At 44.0% G+C, this 18,790-nt stretch overlaps 1 protein-coding gene across 3 annotated transcripts in view; it reads left to right on the top strand.

Annotated features, from left to right (window-relative positions):
• The window catches only part of CHST11 (carbohydrate sulfotransferase 11), a 178,067-nt gene that overhangs the window by 115,785 nt on the left and 43,492 nt on the right, over positions 1-18,790 (top strand). The gene's annotated exons all lie outside the window — the stretch shown is intronic.

Here is an 18,790-nt window from a genome sequence, read left to right on the forward strand (position 1 = left end):
CAAATTCTTAAAAGCATTTGAGTGCATGGATAGTGTCAGGTTTTTAGACAGGTTTTTAATTTGTGAGCCTGAGTGGTTGCTAGTGGAACCCCAGGTATGTAGACATCTGCTGATGGGGACTTCTGCCTCCGACTGACTGACCCAGAGCCCATGTATGCTTGTATCTGAAAAAAGGGAAGCCCTCTTCAGCCCGATGTAAAAAATCGGATGCTTTTCTAAGTAGTTTATTAAAGAAATTATACTTTATAAATTATAGTATAAAAAGGAAGTCCACCCTCCTCGTTCCTTAAGGAATGCTGGAAGTTTGGGAAAAAAGGGGTTTCCTCAGTGTGGTGGTTCGGTGCTCTGAAGGTTTAGCTGTGAGATGGTGCTCTGAGCCTACCACTGCAGTCAGACAGAAACTGCCTCTACTGGAGTGCCACAGAGGCTGAACGAGTATGAGCAGAGCCCTGTAAAAGGTAACAAAAAGTTTCCCTGTGTTATAAAAAAAAAATAAAATCAACAGAAGCACTACTAATCTACATCATTGTGCTATACATCCTTCAAATGCAAATGGTTTATTACTTTGCCTGTACAATAAATTCACTGCAAAACCAACTTTTCACATTCCTTATGTTTTTAACCTTGGCCTTGACTGCTGAAAATGTTCTTTATTTAATGCTTCAGCATTCCCACTGCTTGGCAAGCTTATGGTTCAGCACATAAGGGGAATTTGATTGAAAGGCTGCGCTACATTTAGGATCAAATTCTCAGTGGCCAATTCACTAAGGGTGCAGCACAGCTCAGTGAAGGAACTGCTAAGGTTTGTGGAAGCTGAAGTTCATTCTGCTGAAAAGCAGCTGCCTTTTTAGTTAGTGCAAATTGGCAGAAGCCTTCTCTAGCAGGTGCCTTGTTGATCTTGTCCTCCATTTGTGTGAAACCGTCTCCAGGAGCGGCGGTGCCTCCCAGACGTGCCGAGCAGCCTCTAGGAGCTGCGATCTGCCATAAGGTGTGGGAGGGCAGCTTTGCACACTGCATCTTGCACCTCCTATATATGGATCCAGGCAAATACGAGAGAGTACTGTTCTGCAAAAATGTCGTAGAAATTTTGGTGCCCTTCATGGTGCATGTGTGCATAACTATGACATAAGCAACTATCAGTAAAATACTTTGTAAAGGGTCTTCTGAGTTGCAACCTCACATGTGAGTTTGGTTATTTAAGTCCAGTCTCACTGATCCTGGATAATTGATGGTGCTCTCTTTTTTTTTTTTTGTTGTTCTCCTTTTCCCCCCTCATTTGTATGAGCTTTATGTCAGAAATCAGAAGTAATGAAACAAAGAGAAGATAAGGTACTTGCATAAAGAAGGTCAAGGCCATTTGAAGCTTCTTGTATGACTTTTGTATCTCCTTTTGTTGCATTTGATTGTTTGGCTTGAGGCCGGCAAAGGATGTAGGAAATTTGCATGAAGATGGAATTACTACTACTACTCTTTCCTCTTTGAATTTTACATGGCCTACTCAATTTTTTACTGAGGCCTAAGGGGTAATTTCATCAAGGTCCACTTAGGCAGGAGACAGCACATGAAATCAGCCTTCCTGTCTTCCTGGCCCAGCCAGATGCTGTGTGCGGCTTTGGTGCCGCACTTGGCAAGGACAGAAAAGAACCCCACTCTCCCCTGTATGAATGCAAGCGGCATTGTTTGCCTGGGACTTTGACAAGGTCCTGGCAAAATGTGCTTGCTGTCTGGCTCCTGAGGAGGGTCTACCCTACATGTAGCCCTTGGATAGCCTAAAGGAAGCTTGAGGAAGTCTTGGGAGTCTTCTCAGTTCTGCCACAATGAAATATTACCTTGGCCCCCATCCTGGAGTGCTTACATGCTTTGCCAAATTTGAGCTATAAGCAAATAAGGAACCTGTATCACAGGCATGTTCCTCATCTTTAATCATTCTTGTGTATAAAGAGCTTTGGTATTACTTGGATGGAAAGTTCCAGCTGTAAAGAGTATTCCTTGCTCTTATCAACAGAGTGTTTGCAAATCCTGTCAAACTTTTATTTTAGGGGAGTTTAAAACTACCTCATTGTCCCTGTTTGAAATACAAAGAAACAAAGTGTTCCAGCAAATGCATTGCTGGACACAGAGATACTTACAAACTTCTAACTGGCTGCCCAAGTCCATACAAAGTTAGTGGTAGAATAAGGAATTTCACCAGGTTCTTCCTGATCCCAAATTACGTACTGGGAGCCACCGGGGAGGAAAAAGCAACCCCTATGTTATTTTTAAATAGCTTGTAACCTTTCACAATTACTCAGTTACTTCTTTTCAAGTTAGTAAAAATCTAACCTTCAGTAAAAACAGTGGCTCAGGGAAAGGTGCACAAGGGAACCTGATGGCCAAATTACCTTGAAATTCAATAGAAATTGCATACTTGAACTCCTTCCATTTCTTCTCAAAATCTCAGCCCTGGTCCCTCCATTGCAGTGGGTTTTTCTGCAGCCTGGTGAAAAATTGTTCCCTTTCAGAGTTAAGTAAATCCTAATGACTTAAATCCATCTTTTACGTGTGTTTGGGGGCAGGGGGATGTTTGCTTATTTATTATAGGATACACTAGCTAGCTGTCTGGCTTCAACTGGCACAGAGGAATGCAGTGAGAGACCCTATTCAAAACCTGTATTAGCGGTGGATCGAGACTGGAGGGAGCAACCTGCAAATTCAGAAAGTACTGAAGTGACAGTTGCCCAGATTACCCTTCCCTACTTTTTTTTTCTGCATACACCATCAATGTAATTTTAAAGAATTACATATGTTTTTGGTTTGCTTTTGTTTGTTTTGTTTTTTCCTGCTTTGCTTCAGAGTGGGGATTGAGAAGTTTGCCCACATGATGCACCAGAACTGAACACTGAGGACAAATCTGGGTGTTAAAGAGCTGCTTCACGTTTCATTTTGTCTTGTCCCTGTGCCAAACGGAATCTTGGTCATTCAAGAGAAAAACCTGAAAGATCAGCAGCAGCGTCAATGTTAAGTTCACTTGATTTTTGCACATTTCACTTTGCGGCCCAGTTTACTTGCGATAAAGGCTGCCTGTGAAGGGTTGTACAGTCCATGTCTAGCTTGCATACTTTTATACTGTTTCTCTGGAAAAGCCATGTTTTGATCAGGGGTTTTCCCCAATTTTTTGTTAGAAGCTATTTAATCTTGCAGAAAGCTTTGTTTTTAGCTACTAATAATTAAGACAGGTAATTAAATTCTACTTCTGAAATGAGTTTTGGCTTACTTTGAGGTATTGTATCTCTGCAGAGAAAGTGGGAGCAGATCCTGCAGGTATCTGCTGGGCACAGCACTGCTCATAGACTTATTAAGATCTAGCGGCGAGGCTGCCTGTTGCGGTCGAAGCACCACTGCCCTGGCCCCATGGGACTAACATGGCTTTTAGCCATCTTTGCATCCTGCTGTTCCCGGATTAGTCGACTACTGACCAAGCGTATGTCAACCTTCCCGACCTAAATTGCTGGGAGCAGCTGTCGGGCAAAGAGAGAAAATTAGGGAACAGTTTGTCTGCACGGATTAAGACAAACTTGTCACGTCTCATTTGCTTGCCTCTTGGTCCTTCGTGCAGCACGGTGCCTGGCTATGCCATCTCAGCGCCTCAGGGGCATGGGGCGTCTCAGGTGGCAGAGTGATGTGCCACTGAATTCGTGCCTTCAGAGCGGGGCCCAAGGTTCAGATGACCCAGTGTTCCCAAACCCCAGCCTCCTGCCATGTGGTGCCTTGTGCAGCTACATTGTGCCCTTATAGTCTTAGGTCATTTGACTCATGGCTGGGGATTTCATTCGAGTTGAGAGGGATGTAAGTAAACTTTGCAGGGCTCCTTCCTTCAATGTTGATAGCTTTTTTTTCCCTTCCTGAAATTACAAGTAACTCAGTGGCACTTTTTTCTTACCTCAGTCATTTTCTACAGCAAAAGTCAAGGGACAACCCCTTTGGGTGGAGAAAGCAGCTCTGAGGTCTGAGAAGCCCAAGGCAGTGCTTCATGTCACCTCATGTCTTTGAGGTCACCTCTCCTCCATCCTGCCCTCTGGCCCCCCAAGAGGAAACCTTTGCATGTTGCAAATCCCATCATAGCCTCTTTGCTTCTGCTTCCATGTTGATAATCTATTTACAGAAATTGCCTTTTCAGAAAAATCTGCAGGATGTATTTTTAAAGAGCTTTTAGCTGATTCCCTTGGTGTGAATGATGAGATTGATTAGGGGAGTAAAGACCTGTTAAAACAGAGAAGAGGTCATTCATTACCCTATATCACCGCATCTGCTTGGTTTCCAGCTATTAAGAATACATGAGATACAGAGCTGTTGGAAGTGGACACACAGTCCTTACTTTTATACCAAGATAGACTCCAGCCCATGTAATTTAACAGTGGCCTAGAAGTTCTGCTTATATTTTACAGGCTCCCACTTCGAAGCATGATACAGTTAGCACTCAAGATACAATGAGCATTAAATTTCAGCACTTGTTAAATTACAAATAATTGTCTCCACACTGCTCGGTTTTGTGTAAGGAAAGAGCGAAGCAAGATTTCCACATTAATCACCAGAGCGTGGTTGTGCCACGCCTGTCAAGTAGTGGAACGTGCTCAAGTTCCCCATTGCCTTTCCACTGCTTTTTGGGATTTGCAGATATTTATTCCCAGCTAAGGAAGTTTGAGGACTTCAGGGTGACCTGTTGGAAATGTGTGGGAACGTCTCTCAATAAGCAATCTGTGACTGCTTTGGCTTAAGGTAAAAGTTAGCATCCAGGCGAGCTTGTGGAGGAATAAAGACGTGCTTTCTTTCCCCATGCAGCATGCGGAGCCGGGGCTGGGATGTGAAGGTGGAACAACGCTGACAGTGTTCCTGGACACCCGGCTGCCTCCCCTGCTGTAGTTTTCCACAGTGGCAGAGCGAGTTGGGCAATCTGCAGAGGCAAGGCAAGCCTTTAAAGGAAAATTATGTGCATAGAGAAAAAGAAAATAAGACAGGGTAGTGACTCCCAAGCCGGCATCTTTGCTGTGTGCCTTCAGTCAGTCTCCAAGCAACCGGCAACGTAACAAGGACACAATGAGTCAGACTCAAAACAGTGCCGTTTCTGCACCTTCATATAGAGGTCTGTATATATTCAGTCTCTATGAGCCCAATCTTAGCTTCCTTATCCATGCTGATTTATTAAACAGGAATAGCTGGCAGGTACCTGGCCACCCTGCATGCTCGGTGCCAGCTCCTCAGCCAGATCTCCAGCTGGAGCAGCTGGGTTGTGGGTCATCATCCCTGCTTCTGCCAGGTCTCCCTCAGCTATCCTCAAAGCCTACAGTTTATTTCCCAAAGACTCCTTTAATTTCCAAGGCTTTGTGCTGAGTTCTTTCATCTTCCTGCTCTAGATTCGCAGTCTGCCTGGGCTTTGAAAGATGAAGGTGCATGGAGGTGGGTAGTCACTCATTTGTGAAAAAAGGTCCCTGAATTTTTGGGTGGGCACGGGGAGGATAGGCAAGAGATGCACAGCGTGCTTGGATTTATTGGCCCCGCCTTGACGGCGATGTTGGCAGTACCTGTGCTTGGCACAGGTAAGCGCTTTGCTGAATGCCTGGTCTTGATGCCAGTGCTGCTGCCGCAGACAGCACAGCTTGCTGTTTGGCAGCAGGAAAACACACTGGGGTAGTTTCATCTATTTTAGGTGCGTCATTGGAACTGGCTCAACATAGATATAATAAAAGCACACTTTATAGCAGAGAGGAAACTACTGAAAGAGAATACTGTTGCAAAAAAAGCGTGAAGGAAATTTCCACTGGTCACAGAAGCCCAGCTAGGTACGGCCTCCAGCGGGGCTGGTCAGTTCCCAGTACTATTCTTCTAGAGGCGTCAATATTTATGAATTTTTTTCTTCTTTACAGTCAGGACACTTTGGAGGTGATTGATGAATGTAAGAAATCAGAAGTTCAGTTTACATTGTTTTGCATCTGAAAAATATTAATGGGCACATCTGCAGCCACTGACTGGCTCTGAGCTGGGGTCCTGCAGGGAAGCTGCCGGATGTGGGGGTCTCCACATCACCTCAGGCCTGGCCATTGACTCAGCCACCTCTAGCTCTTATAGCCCTGGTCCCATCAAAAAGCTCCAACAAAAAAAAGCAGGGGGAAAGAAGAAAATGAAAACCCAGCATTTATTGTTTGCTTCAACTCATTAGCCCCTTTCTGTTGGCAGTAATTGTGGCAGGCTGGTAATGAAAGCCAACCCAAACCAACAGCACTGCAGAACTGGTAATTTTTAATAAAGACGGCAGTCCAAGCACTTGGGATCCCTGCAGTACTTTTATTATTAAAAAAAAGCGCTTCTCTTCACAGCAAGCGTTGGCACTCAGCTAATGAGTGGAATCAAGAAGCCCAGGGCAGAGCCCTCCCCTGCCAGCGGTACAGGCAGTGCCCACCTCATGGCACCCTCCCAAGGGCTTCTTGGTGGAAAAACTCCGCAAAGTTGCAGGCTCCCATCCCCTTGTGAGGGGAGGGAGAAATACCTTGACAAAACCTCAGGATTTTGGCATGGGTAAAACCCAAGCCTGGGCTCTCTGTGGGACCCACCAGCATTGCTGTGTTAGCTTTTAAGAAGAATTATTCATCAGGCTCTCGTGGTAAATGCAGTGGTACATGGCCTCTCCTTGCCAGTGCCAGACTGCCACGACAGTTACAGCATATCGCCCCTTCTGAAGAGAAATGCCCCCTTTTCATCAGGGGTTGTAGCAGCCCAGACACCAGTCTTAAATTAGGTGATCTTCAGGTCTGTTCATGTATTATGTTTTCACCCATCTGGCCAAGATTTGTCATTTTCTTTTCTTGAATGATAGAAACTTTTTTCCCCTCATCTTGGGTGAGTTAAAAAAAGGCTTTTCTGGAAAATAAAAATGTCTCAAAAAAAGAGGTTTATGTATTAAAATAGAAAACTTTACTTACTTTAAAACACCTAGCTGTAGATTGACTAAAAATAGATTTGTTAACCATAGAGTCTTGATGCAAACCAAAAGATTACACTTCATGGATAAAGATTCACATTTATTTTGTAAATTCTGGTATGTGTTCTTTTAGTGTGCAGGAAAAAAAAATCGTTGTAATTTATTTTACCTTTTCACTACCTTTTTCCCCCTCCCCCATTTTTTACATTTACCTTTAGTCTCCATGATCTATAAAAATAACCCTAATTCTCTTCTGCTCTGGATAAACCAGTAGCTCTTATAAACTAGAAGAAAAAGCCCCTTTCATATTGTTGATATTGGATGTTTGTTTAATTTCAGTAGGGCTTTCTAAAGGTGTAATGCAAGTAGAGTTTATTACTATTTGAGTCTTTAATTGCTGTAGTAATATTTTTTTACAGCTCCTTATTTTTATGTTTAAGGGTCCCCAGACACTTTGATTTATTGGCATTGGTGAATGATTGATAAATGACTGAGGTTAAATAGGAAAACTGAAGGCATTGTATGAAATAGAAACGGTGCCAGAATGACCATGCAGGACCCACCAGTATATTTAATGTGATGCATACTACACAGCTGCTACAAGCTACAGCCAAAGCTGCCACAAATATCAACTGTTCCCAGGGAAGGGGAAAAAATGTAATAACAATAAGAGTTGGGTTTTTTTCCCTTCTGATCAGGAGAAGCGTGGTTTGTTCTGTTGCAGTCCAGCTTTTCATTTCAGTGTCTCAGGGTGTTTATTTCTGGAATATCATAACCACAAAAAAAAAAAAAAGAACGGCTACAGTCAGGGTTTTCACAGGCACCTAAAGCAGTTAGGCACCTAATTTCTGTGATGTTTCAATGGGAATTGGATGTTTTTGTTCTTATGTTCTTTTGAAATTGCAAACAAGGATTTCTTTTTCATTCTTGTTGAGCATATACAGCTTCCATTGCCATCAGTCGCTATTCTGCTTACAGACAGATTTTGGGCTCAGGTGCCTGGCAGAATCTGTATTTTTATCCTAAATTACAAAGAGTTTACACTTAGCAGAGTTAGAAGTAATGGGTATTTATTCCTGGGTGAATGCAGAAGACACCTTGCTAAACAAAACGCTTCTGCTGGTAGCACTTTCCTCACATAAGGCATCACATGCTCAGGTTGGTTGCTTTTCTTTCTTGAGGTCTTATATTGAAAAGTTGGTGCTTTAGGAGGAAAAGCACAGGGATAAATGCATGATGCCTGTGTTGGAGAGGGAACAGTCAAACACCACAAAAGCTAAGCAACAAGCATTTATTGTCAACTTTTCATGTGCCCTTGGCTTATTACTTAATTCCTAACTTTTAAAGCTCCTGATGACCTTCCCTCCCGTGTACGTTTAGGCATGCAGTAGCTCCCAGGGCAGGAGGTGGGTGCTCCTGCGGGGCTGAGCCCCCAGCGTGGTGCAGAGCAAGCCCCAACGGCTTTGTGTTCGTGGCAGTGTTTCATGGAGACATGCGGGTAACTGGGAACGGGCTGTACCCACCAATGCTTTGGTCCAGTCAATGAGTGGATCTGATTCAGGCAATGCCAGGCCAGGCAGGGAAACCGGGACTTCAGCAGGAGTCCCCCCCGTTAAACCGAACGAAGCGTGACATAGAGCTGCACCCTGACAGGCACCAGCTGACTTCAGCTGGGATCTGGAGCAAGCCCAGCTACGGCATATGTTCGCAATCAAAAAGTCATTAAAAATTCACATTGACAAGTTACTCAGCTTCAAGCCTGTCTGTGAAACTGTGCACTCCGGCCGATGCAGTAGCTCAGGCTCAGTGTTCTGGTAATCTTTCCTAATCCTGTGAATCTGCAGGAGTTGGGAGAAGGGTACTTGCTGTGGTTGGATTTTCATTTTCTTAACCTTTAGGGAATTATTTCCCTTCCACTAGGCTTGGCACAGATGTCTTCTGAAGGGCTTAGCTCCGTACATCATCTTTCTTGGCACACATTCTGATGAAACTCTGTGGAAAAAAAAAAGTAATTAATTTTGTCCCTACGTTAATCGTGTTGGCCAATGCAGTCATCTGGTTTGGACTCTGAGTTTGGTTGATAAAGATATTGGTCATTAAAAGGGTTGTGTGTGAGCCTCCCCTGCCTTGGGATGCAGCCGTAGACATACATAGGAAGCAGGTCGTCCATAGGCACCTTAGGAATGAAGTGAGGTGCAGGGTAACATGCGACGAGTTAGATCAAAACAAGTTTATTATGGGTTTATACAGCATGCTGGCAATGAAAAATAATTTGATACTGAAAAAGCAACACATTAGAGGTTGCAGTAATTTGCTGTTGGCAACCAAGCTTGCACTTGAGCGCGGCATGATTGACAGGTACTGCGGGCTTTCCATGAACGCCGGCGCCACTTAAAAGCACGGTGGGCTTCACCCTCCTCTGTGGGGATCTTGACATTTCCCACTAAATATTTCTCTTGGTCCTGCCCTTCTCTTACAGAGCGTGTCACTGGCTTCCCAAGGGACTGGGCTCTCTCTCGTGCTCTCCCATATCAAATCAGTAGGGATTCCCTTCTGGTTTCCTGTGTGGTGGCTTTCACCGAAGGTGGAGATATAACTGAAGTTTGTGCTGTCCTACTTACCAAAATCTGCGTGCCACCCTTCTGTCACTGCTCTTCCAAAGGTGCAGACAACCCTTGAAGGAAGCAAAGGAGATAAGTGGGAGAAGATGATAGAGAGGTCCACTTCTATTGCATCCCAGGGAGAAATCCAGCCCTGGAGCACTTACTTAAGAAATCAACTTGTTAGCAACTTCTTTGTGGTATGACAGTCTTTGAAAAAAAAATGAAAATCATTAAGTAGTCAATCCTTGCTCGGAGTCGAGCTTTGGATAAATTAGCAACTCTTCAAGGCACAATTTTGTTAATCACCGACAATTACATACTTTGTTTTTACATTAGGCCAGCTGTGCTGGAAGTTCCTGTGCCTCTGGTGCATTTTCCATTTTTTAATGGGCTTGGTATTAAACCTCAACAATCAGGAGCTTGTTTTTATGTTGGAAAGGGTTCTGTGTGTGATCTTTAAAATTAACTGGGTAATTTTAGCTCTTCAGTAGTATTTGCAGAGTTTTGTTTGTTCGTTTACGAATCCCTTCTCCCCTCATTTTGGTTATTCAAGTACAGTCTTTTTGACTTGGAGGCTATTTCTATGTGACAAACACTTACTTGATCCCAGAAAGAGATGCCTCTAGTTTGGATTAATGGAGGTCTGAAAAACTTGGCTGCATACTTTTGGAATATTAAACGGTTTGATAAGGTGTCAACATTTTTTTTTTAATGTTTATTTGCAGATCAGGTAAATGCAGCGTAAACCAATTTCTGAGTTTATGTACTCTTATGCATTCGTTCCAACATGCAGACTAGCCTCACTTTTGGGATGCAGGACAAGGACAAATGGGTGTGTTTGCCACAGCTGAACATGTGGTTCCCAAAGTTCAGGACGTGTTAAAATATGCAGTAAAAACACTGATGAGCTGTGCCAGGCAGACAGTGCCTCTGAAGGGTGGGGCTCCGAAATGCCTGTACAGCATTTAGAATTCTTTCCTTTCTTTTTTCCCTTTAGAAAGGGGAACTGGCACAAAAGGAAAACTCCTCAACCCTGAATTAAAGAGAAGGCGTGCAGTAGCCAAGGGCACTATGGCTGTAAGGTGCAGGTTGCTTTCGGGGGGAGAATTGGGTAATACCAACTCAAAGCATTGATGGTGGGCTCTGCGAGGGTAAAATAGGCAGAGAGGTCCTCAGCACCACTTGATGTCAAGCCCATAGTGACTGAGCCATGGCTTAAGGTGCCCACATCACAAGTGGAGGACTGAGGGCCACATGTGCCAGACCCACAGTGCCTGGATGGGAGTGGGGCGAGCAGATGACCCGGTACATCCCAGGCATGCTGGGCTGTTGCTTGGACCTCAGCAAACCTCGCTTGAGTCTGGTCAGCATGCCCGTGTTTCAGGAGGTGTGAAAAGTGTGGATAATTCCCAAAAGTACCGGAGTAAGCAGGTCCAGGAAAGGGCATCCAGGGGAAGTCAACTGAAGCTGGCGATGGTTGGACTGACTCATCCTTTGGAGCAGTCACCAGCAGAGATGTGGTGACCTGCATTAAGTGAGTTTGGATGCCAGCTTCTATCACAACTGTGTTAGGTGCAGGCTGGCACCTTTGCCAGCTTGGTGAGCACAGAGCTTGCTGGGGTTAGTTAATATCTTCTGATGGTGGCAGGGGAGAGCAGGGAGGAGCGCTGCCATGCTTACTGTCCCTGCCTCCTTACCTTAGCAGGTCTCACAAACCTCAAACACACACAGGACTTAAAATAAGTGCCCTATTGAGAGGAGGGCTGACTGTATTGCAACAGTGAAGCTTTACTCCTCAACAGACTAACTCTTCTTTCTTTTTAATACCCAGAGCAGGAAGTTGGTGCTCTTATATCTGAGTAATAAACTTATGGTTTTCTGAGACCTCCATAAAATGAAACCTGCTGTGGATCTGGTCCAAAGCCCATTTGAGTGAGTCACATGGACTCCCATGGATTTGGCGGACTTTATGAATCAAGCCCTATGGCTTTCGGTATATTACAAACAGAAAACTCCTGTGTTACTATTTTTGGTGAGTCACTTGCTCTTAGGTAGTTCATAATGGGGGAGCAGTGCCTTAAGTCAGCGCTCTTCTCCAAGGAATTGCCTCTCCGCCCCTTCAGAAAAGCAGCTACTGTTCTTTGGAGCAGATTTTAATTTTTGTAATTTCCATAGTTAGCCATTTAGTGGAGAAACTCTCTCCTTGCCCCAGTCCTTATTGTCTAATATGGCGAATCTCTACCATGGGATGAAATCCAGAAGAGTGAACATGGGTTTGGGTGTGTGTGCGAGAGAGAGAAAGACGACCTCTCTTTCAGTTTACTAGCGTGGCAGGTGGCCTACTATTAGTTCTCCAGTTAAAGCACTAAATCATGTTAATATTGCAAGCTGAAATTTTGTTCATGGTGTATCTGTTAAATCACCCCTTTAATCTCTTTTACTTCCACCAAGTAATTTGGCCAAGAAAAATTTGTGCAACTTCTTCTATATACTTGTCTTCACCAGTTTAATTATAGTATATTTTAAAGTCACGTATTTTACATGTAGCCTCAATGTAGTTTTCAAATCCTGTACTTGTTTTTAATTTGCACTGTAGTTGTGCATCAGGTCTCTGATCTAACTGGAATATAGCTTTACTTTGATTTTCCGGTGCTAAATACTGTTGTTAAATTACAGACCTGAACTGAAACCTAGTAGGGTTAAGTGTGGTTTTTTTGACTTAACTGGACCGTGGAGATGCCACTCCACTTCTAGGGGTCTGCCTGCAGTCAGTGCTGAGTTTTTCCTGAGTTTCACATTCACTGAAGCTTAACTGATGCTAACAAAACCTTTATTCTACTGAGTCCTGTTGATATTTGAGGCTGTATGGATATTTGTGAGGGGAAAAGCTTCTACCTACAAAAATTCATGCTTTAACTATCCTGTTTTGACTATTCCATGGGATATTTCTTCAGGCCTTCCTGGCATAGTCTCATCCTGAATTGCTCACACACTCCATAAAATTATGGTCAGATCAGGGAGTCTTTCCCCCAGGTCCCAGTGGAGATGTCTGACCCCTCTCCCCTCAAGCGGGAATGTTGCCAGACCTCTGTAAGGAAAATCCATTCCCACTCTATAGAAGAAGAAAAAAAAAGTGCTTGTCCCTTCATGGTATTTTTAGATACACTTTTAAACCTGCCAGTTGATAAGGTGTCGATTGCCTCTTACCCTGTGCTTCTACAGCTCCTGGCTCAGTGAGACCTTGATGAAGTTTTGGGGCATCATGGGCATCATGAATCTTGATGTCCTTCCTGAATCATGGAACATCATTGCCTGCATCTTCCACACTCAAAAATCACGTAGCTTTACAAATAGCCAGAATGCAAAGAAGTCTGAGGGTTGTTTTCTTGATGCCATCCCCTTGTTCCTTTTGCACACTGGTCTTCATTTGCTCTGCAGTAGCATCTGTGTGCCACAGGTCTGGGCCCATCGTTCTGGATCCTAAGCATAATTATACAGACGAAAAAATTGTTCTGGGCTAGAAAAGATAATAATTTATATATGACCTTACTTGGCATTTCCAACAATTTGGGGTTTTTTGTTGTTTTCGGTTGGGTTTTTTTTTTCCTTTCTAAAATGATACTGAGTTTCTGGTTTTGTTTTGGAAGGGCTTTTCTCCTCTGTTTCAGCACTGAGTCTGTCTTTTCAGCTGCTCTCTACCCTATCCATTTCCCCACTTAAACTGTCGAACTGAGAAGTTATTGCTTCATATTTGCATGCTGGAAATGTCACCGGAGCCCACAAGGCATTAAATTTTGTGAGGATTTGTTCAAACGTTTATCGCTGCCTGCTGCTCTAGGGGGATCAGAGTTTTAGCTGCTGCTGGCAAAGGAGACACCGAGAGGCTGCCTGAGTCCGCTGGAGGCTGCAGCTTGAAAATGTCCTCTGCTGCCTTCGCTTTTGGGTTTCAGGATGCTTACAGCTGATTAAGCAGATCCCAACCAGTGAATATTTGTATTCTCCAAGCTCCATGTCCTTCCTTTTGTGTCAGTGGCATGATTGGAGGCATGCTGCCTCAAAAGCGGTCTTAAAATGCAACTTCTTTGTTCGAGACAAAGAATCACCTGCGGTAGGCAGCATGTTTAGGCTGAAGGGTCCTATAGTGTGACAGCCATCTAGTGAGGCAAGCTGGCAGGTCTCACCTCGCACAAGGCACTGCTAACAGGGCAGATTTAGGCACTTCTCTCTGCTCTCGGTCATCTATGCACCTTGGTCATCTGGGCACCTCAGTTTCCTCACCCGTTAAGTGTGGACAGTGGTATCTGCTCATAGCAGAGAGGCTCTCTGAGAACGAACGATGGGTTTCCAAAGCGCAGGGAATAATGGTAGACGTTACTTCTATGACCCCTAACGATCTAAACAGCAGTAGTGTTCCCCAGGTTTTTAGGTTTCAAAGGCAGCTTCCTTGTCATTGCTGCCCATCAGCAATAGCTGGGGACCAAGTAAAGGACTCACTGGGTTCTCAATTGGTCAGTAGCAATAATGCTATTTTTCTTTTATATGGCATCATAATGCAAGGATCTGAACAAAGCAGTCCTGCTATTAATTAATAGCACTTAATAAATCCCATGGAGTAGGTGGTAATTATTATATGCATGTACTGTCAGGGAGGTGGAGATTCAGAAGGGTTTGGCGACTGTGCAGTGTCACACCTGGTTATTAAATCCCATGTCTTCTGGCACCCAGTCCTGATTTCGAGTAGCAGACATCCTGTTCAATCCCTCACATGGAAGAAGACAAAAAACAAGCTGCTAAACTAAAGGGCTTTTCAAAAATACAGATTTGGGTCGCTATCTTTGTTAGCAATGATCCTGTCCCTGGTGCCTCCCTCAGAGTCAGAGGCCTCAGTGTGAGGAGGACTGCTTGTCCACTTAGGGGATCGTTGGCCCAAAGGTTTTCCAGATGTGATTTTCTGCTCTTAAAGATCTTTTTGATAACTGGTTACAGTATTAAACAGGGAAAATTGAACCATCAGAGAAATGATGCTTAAAACTGCTCTTTGGAAAAGCGCAGCAATGTGGTCCTTCTGGTTTCATGTGGATTGGCATGGTAACAAGCATCATTTCTCCCTTTACTACATCCCTCTCCCCACAACTGAAACTTTATGGCTGCTATAAAATGTTGTTTGAGAGGTGCTGTCACATCCCTGGCAAGATGATCTATCGCATAGTAACACAATAGGGATTGTAAGTGTCTGGAGAGGGGGAGAGATCTCGGGAGCAAATCCAGAGGTGAAACCAATGGAAGATTTATTTTGTTCCCATGCTTGCTTGCTGTCTGGAAGAAAGCTCTGCTGCAGCACCACTGAATGACTCCTTATAGCCAAGTTTTATATTAATAGCTGGCTTGAGTCAAGCTTAGCACAAGCAAGCACTTTATTCCCTTCTGTCTGAGACACATATTAACCTTGTTCTTCTTTCATATATTAGGGTCAGCCCCCATTTATCCAAACAGCCCAGAAGCTCCACTCTGGAGGCCAGGACTGTGGCGACCCCTTGTACCCCTTCCCCGTCCCATGCTGCTGCAACCTCTTTGCTGCCAGCTGCTGCACAGAGTCGTTTCGCCCACATGTGCTGAAGGGACATCTCTTCTCTCCATTGATGGAAGCTGGAGGTTGAGATTGTCTCCTGTTTTTCCAGAGGGAACTGTTGGCTGATGGGGCTTCTGCCTTCACTGGCATCCAGAGGCATGGCAAGAGGGAGGGATCATCTTCTCCAGAATTCGTCCTCGGCCCATCCCCATCCTCAGGTGCCACCCTTGTGGGAGGAGAGGTGGGACAGATACGCTCTTTAGCCAGTGTTGTATCTCGTGTGCTAGGTACAGTCTTTCAAATGGTGATAACAGGAAGGTGATTTTGCCTCTGCTGAGGCTCTCTGAGGGGGATTGAAAATATGTATGCTGTCACTTTCTCCCTTAAACTCTTAGTGCAGTCTCCAAGGGCCACAATTCCCAACCATTGTTGGCTCCCAAATAACAAACAAAAATTAATGAGTTGCTTGATATAAAACCAAAACACCTGAAGATGTGTTTACTTTTATTTCCTGTTTAATTTTACACCTGAGGATGTGCCTTTTGCATCTGTGTGACTGCAAGCATCAAGGAAGTGTCCTGTTTTCCCCGACTTTGGGTGGCTGGTGAGAGTCTTGTTTAGGTATTTTAGCTTGGTGGGTATATCATCTAGGCAGCCTAACCCCTTCTCCCAGCCACTAAGGCTGTAAGAATATACTGGTATTAGGAAGCTCGCTATATAATCAAAGCATCTGGAAGAAAGGCATTCCCAGATACTGGGTCTTCAAAATACAGTCTGTGTTTGAAAAACTGAAATTAATTCAAAACAAAATTTTCTTGAACTTCAGGAGCACATATAAACCAGCTCTGACAGAACCATTGGTCCTTTGTAAATTGAATTCTTGGAGGTTCACGTAGCTCTAAGGCTGAACTATACCAGTACAACTCTCATACACAATCCAAACAATCCAACGTTGACAAAACCAGTACATTCATAAAGGCTAGTTAGGGTTTGTTTTGGTTTGGTTTGGGTTTTTCTATTCTTATTTTTGTCTGGATTGGCTGCAGGAAAGAGTGACCATTTTGAAATGGATGAGAGTCTGAGTAATTCCTAAGATATCAAACACAATCTGCAAACATCAATTAAATCAACGAAGCAGCACAAGTTGTGCCCGATGCACAGGGAAGTCTACAACAGGTTTGCTCGTCCAGACCTCAATCATATAATTTTACCAGTGCAAATGGAAGCCTCCACAGACTTAAGATGTGCAGACTGTGCAGGCTGCATAGCGCTATCGGCCCCTTAATGGGCTGCAAACTGTTTTGCAGTGTGACATTGGAGCATGACTGCTCTGCAAGAGGGCTTGGAGCTAAACTCCCTAGAGCAGCATTTGGCTGGTTATTTGGATTGAAACAAATGACACATTGAAATTACCCCTCCCAGCTCCTGCAAGATTTCAGGCAGTCTTGCTTTTATTTTTGTTTGTTTGTTTATTCATGTATTTAAAAGAGGAAGGTATTTTAGTGCTCATGAAAAGCCAGTACCCAGCAGGACTGAGAACAGCCTGAAACGATGCTGGCAAGCATGGGGCATTTCCCTCACCCCACCGAAGTACCCCAGGCTTTCCTGACAATAGTCCTATTCCTCTCCCATGCCCCTCCAGAGCAATGATTGCAAATTGCACCTCTGTGTTGACTTCTTGTTGTTGTTTTTAAAATATATAGTATGTAAGTGTTTTAGTCTTTATTAGCCACCATTAAAAACTAAATGAAACAAGAAACAACAAATGAAGCTTTTATTTCAAGCAGAGCTGGGTTAAACAAATGATCAGTCCTTCAGCTGAAGGAATGAATATAGTGGTTACAAAAAGCAGACCAGAAAACATACAGAACTGTTTTAGAAAAAGAAAAAAAAAAAAGCCCGAGACAGCAGGAAACAAAGAGTTATTCAGTTGATCGAGTGATGGACGCAAATGAAGGGGACAAGGGGTGCAAGACCTTGTGTCGAACAGCATTTCATTTTAAATACCGCAGCTTAAGCCTGTTCATTGGAAGGGAGTTTGTACTGAGAAAGGCAGGATATATTACTGTGCCTATCAGCAGTGACAGGGCATAAAGAGCAGCAGTGTTTGATCAGGATTTCACAGGTAATGTAACGTTTCCACTAGGAATTAAGCATAAAACTTTTTTAGGTTTTATAATGCAGAGGAGGGGGAGAATTGTAACAAACAATAGTTTAGTGGATGTTTGCAGCTCAAAACAGCACACTAAAAAGATACATAACAGTCTTACTGCTTTACAGAGGTAAAGCGAAACCCCCATCTGTGCATAGACCTGTATGATCTGTGCCAATGTGCAGCAGCCCAGGACACAGGGCTGTAATACTTTTCAAAGCTTAAAAGACAACTATAAGTGTTTAAATAAAAACTATAACAATGATATTATTAGTATGACTCCATAGTTTGTATTACTGTGCCCAAATGAAGATGAGGGCATACACCATACACATTCATGATAAGGAGCTGTCTCTCCCGTGGATTGCATGTGCTAGAGGCTGCTCCGAGTCTGAACAAAGAAACCACATTAGGAGCAGCCGGATGAAGGTGTGGGACAGGCTCCTGGCGTGGCCAGGAACGATGCACTGCTGGCTAACTCCTGCACTCCATGCTGCAGCCAAACTGCCAGAAAACCGAGCAATGGCCACGGGGAAGGCTGGAGATTTGCAGAACCCAGCCTTTCTGTCTTGGTGTTCCCCCTGCTATAAATACAGGAAAAAAGCAAGCACCTGAAAAGCATTTTTTTATTAAATACGTGAATGATTTAAGATTTGCAAAACAAATCTGCAGACTTTCAAGGGTGATGTGCAGCAAGAGTAGACAGGATTAATTTTCTTGAATTAAAATGTTGTTTGCGTAGCCCATATCAAGTCAATGGCAGGTTGGCTTCAATGTGTCACATATTTTAGAGTTCGTGGACACCCTTTAAACCAAGCTTTCTTCTCCAGTGCAGATTGCATGGTAGCAGACTGAGCCGAGTGACGTGCAGGAGAGGAGGAACCCTGAGCCCATCCCTTCCATCAATTCCCTCCCTGCCTGCAGATCAGCAAACAGCCAAGCCACATCACTTAGCTTCTCTTAAGGTTTTGCTAAGCAGCAGGCTGCAGAGATCTCTTCAGATGTCCAGGCTGTTACTGAAAGGGCTGAATGAAGTCCGGGAGTGATGTTATGATGTGCAAGATAATTGGGATAAGATTTTTGCACAGTTATCTTTTTTCTAGTGTCCAGGTTGCCAGTATAGGCATCTCTGCATGGTACTGTGTTGTATTATGGAGAGGCCATAATGTCTCTAGAGATCCTGGAGATGGAGACATGCTAGGGCGTGTGGCCTTTCTAAAACTGGATTTGGATATCCACAGTTGTCCGTCCCTGCACTGGGAATCTTGACCCTTAGGAGCCACTGTGGGAGTTTCTGTTCGAGCACAGGAGGATGCGCAGAGCCCTGACTGTCGCAAGCCACAAAATACATCTCAACACCATGGTTTTAGATCTATAAGTGAACAGAGAAGGCCTCAAGCATGGTGACCACAGAAAAAGAGCCTCCACCTCAAACATGGGTGGTAACATCCAGCTGTAGTACTTCAGAGGACAGATGTAAGGACCAAGGAAGAAATGCCAGGAGAACCTGGCCA

The sequence above is a fragment of the Phalacrocorax aristotelis genome, chromosome 1, assembly GCF_949628215.1.
Source record: "Phalacrocorax aristotelis chromosome 1, bGulAri2.1, whole genome shotgun sequence".
Taxonomy (NCBI): domain Eukaryota; kingdom Metazoa; phylum Chordata; class Aves; order Suliformes; family Phalacrocoracidae; genus Phalacrocorax; species Phalacrocorax aristotelis.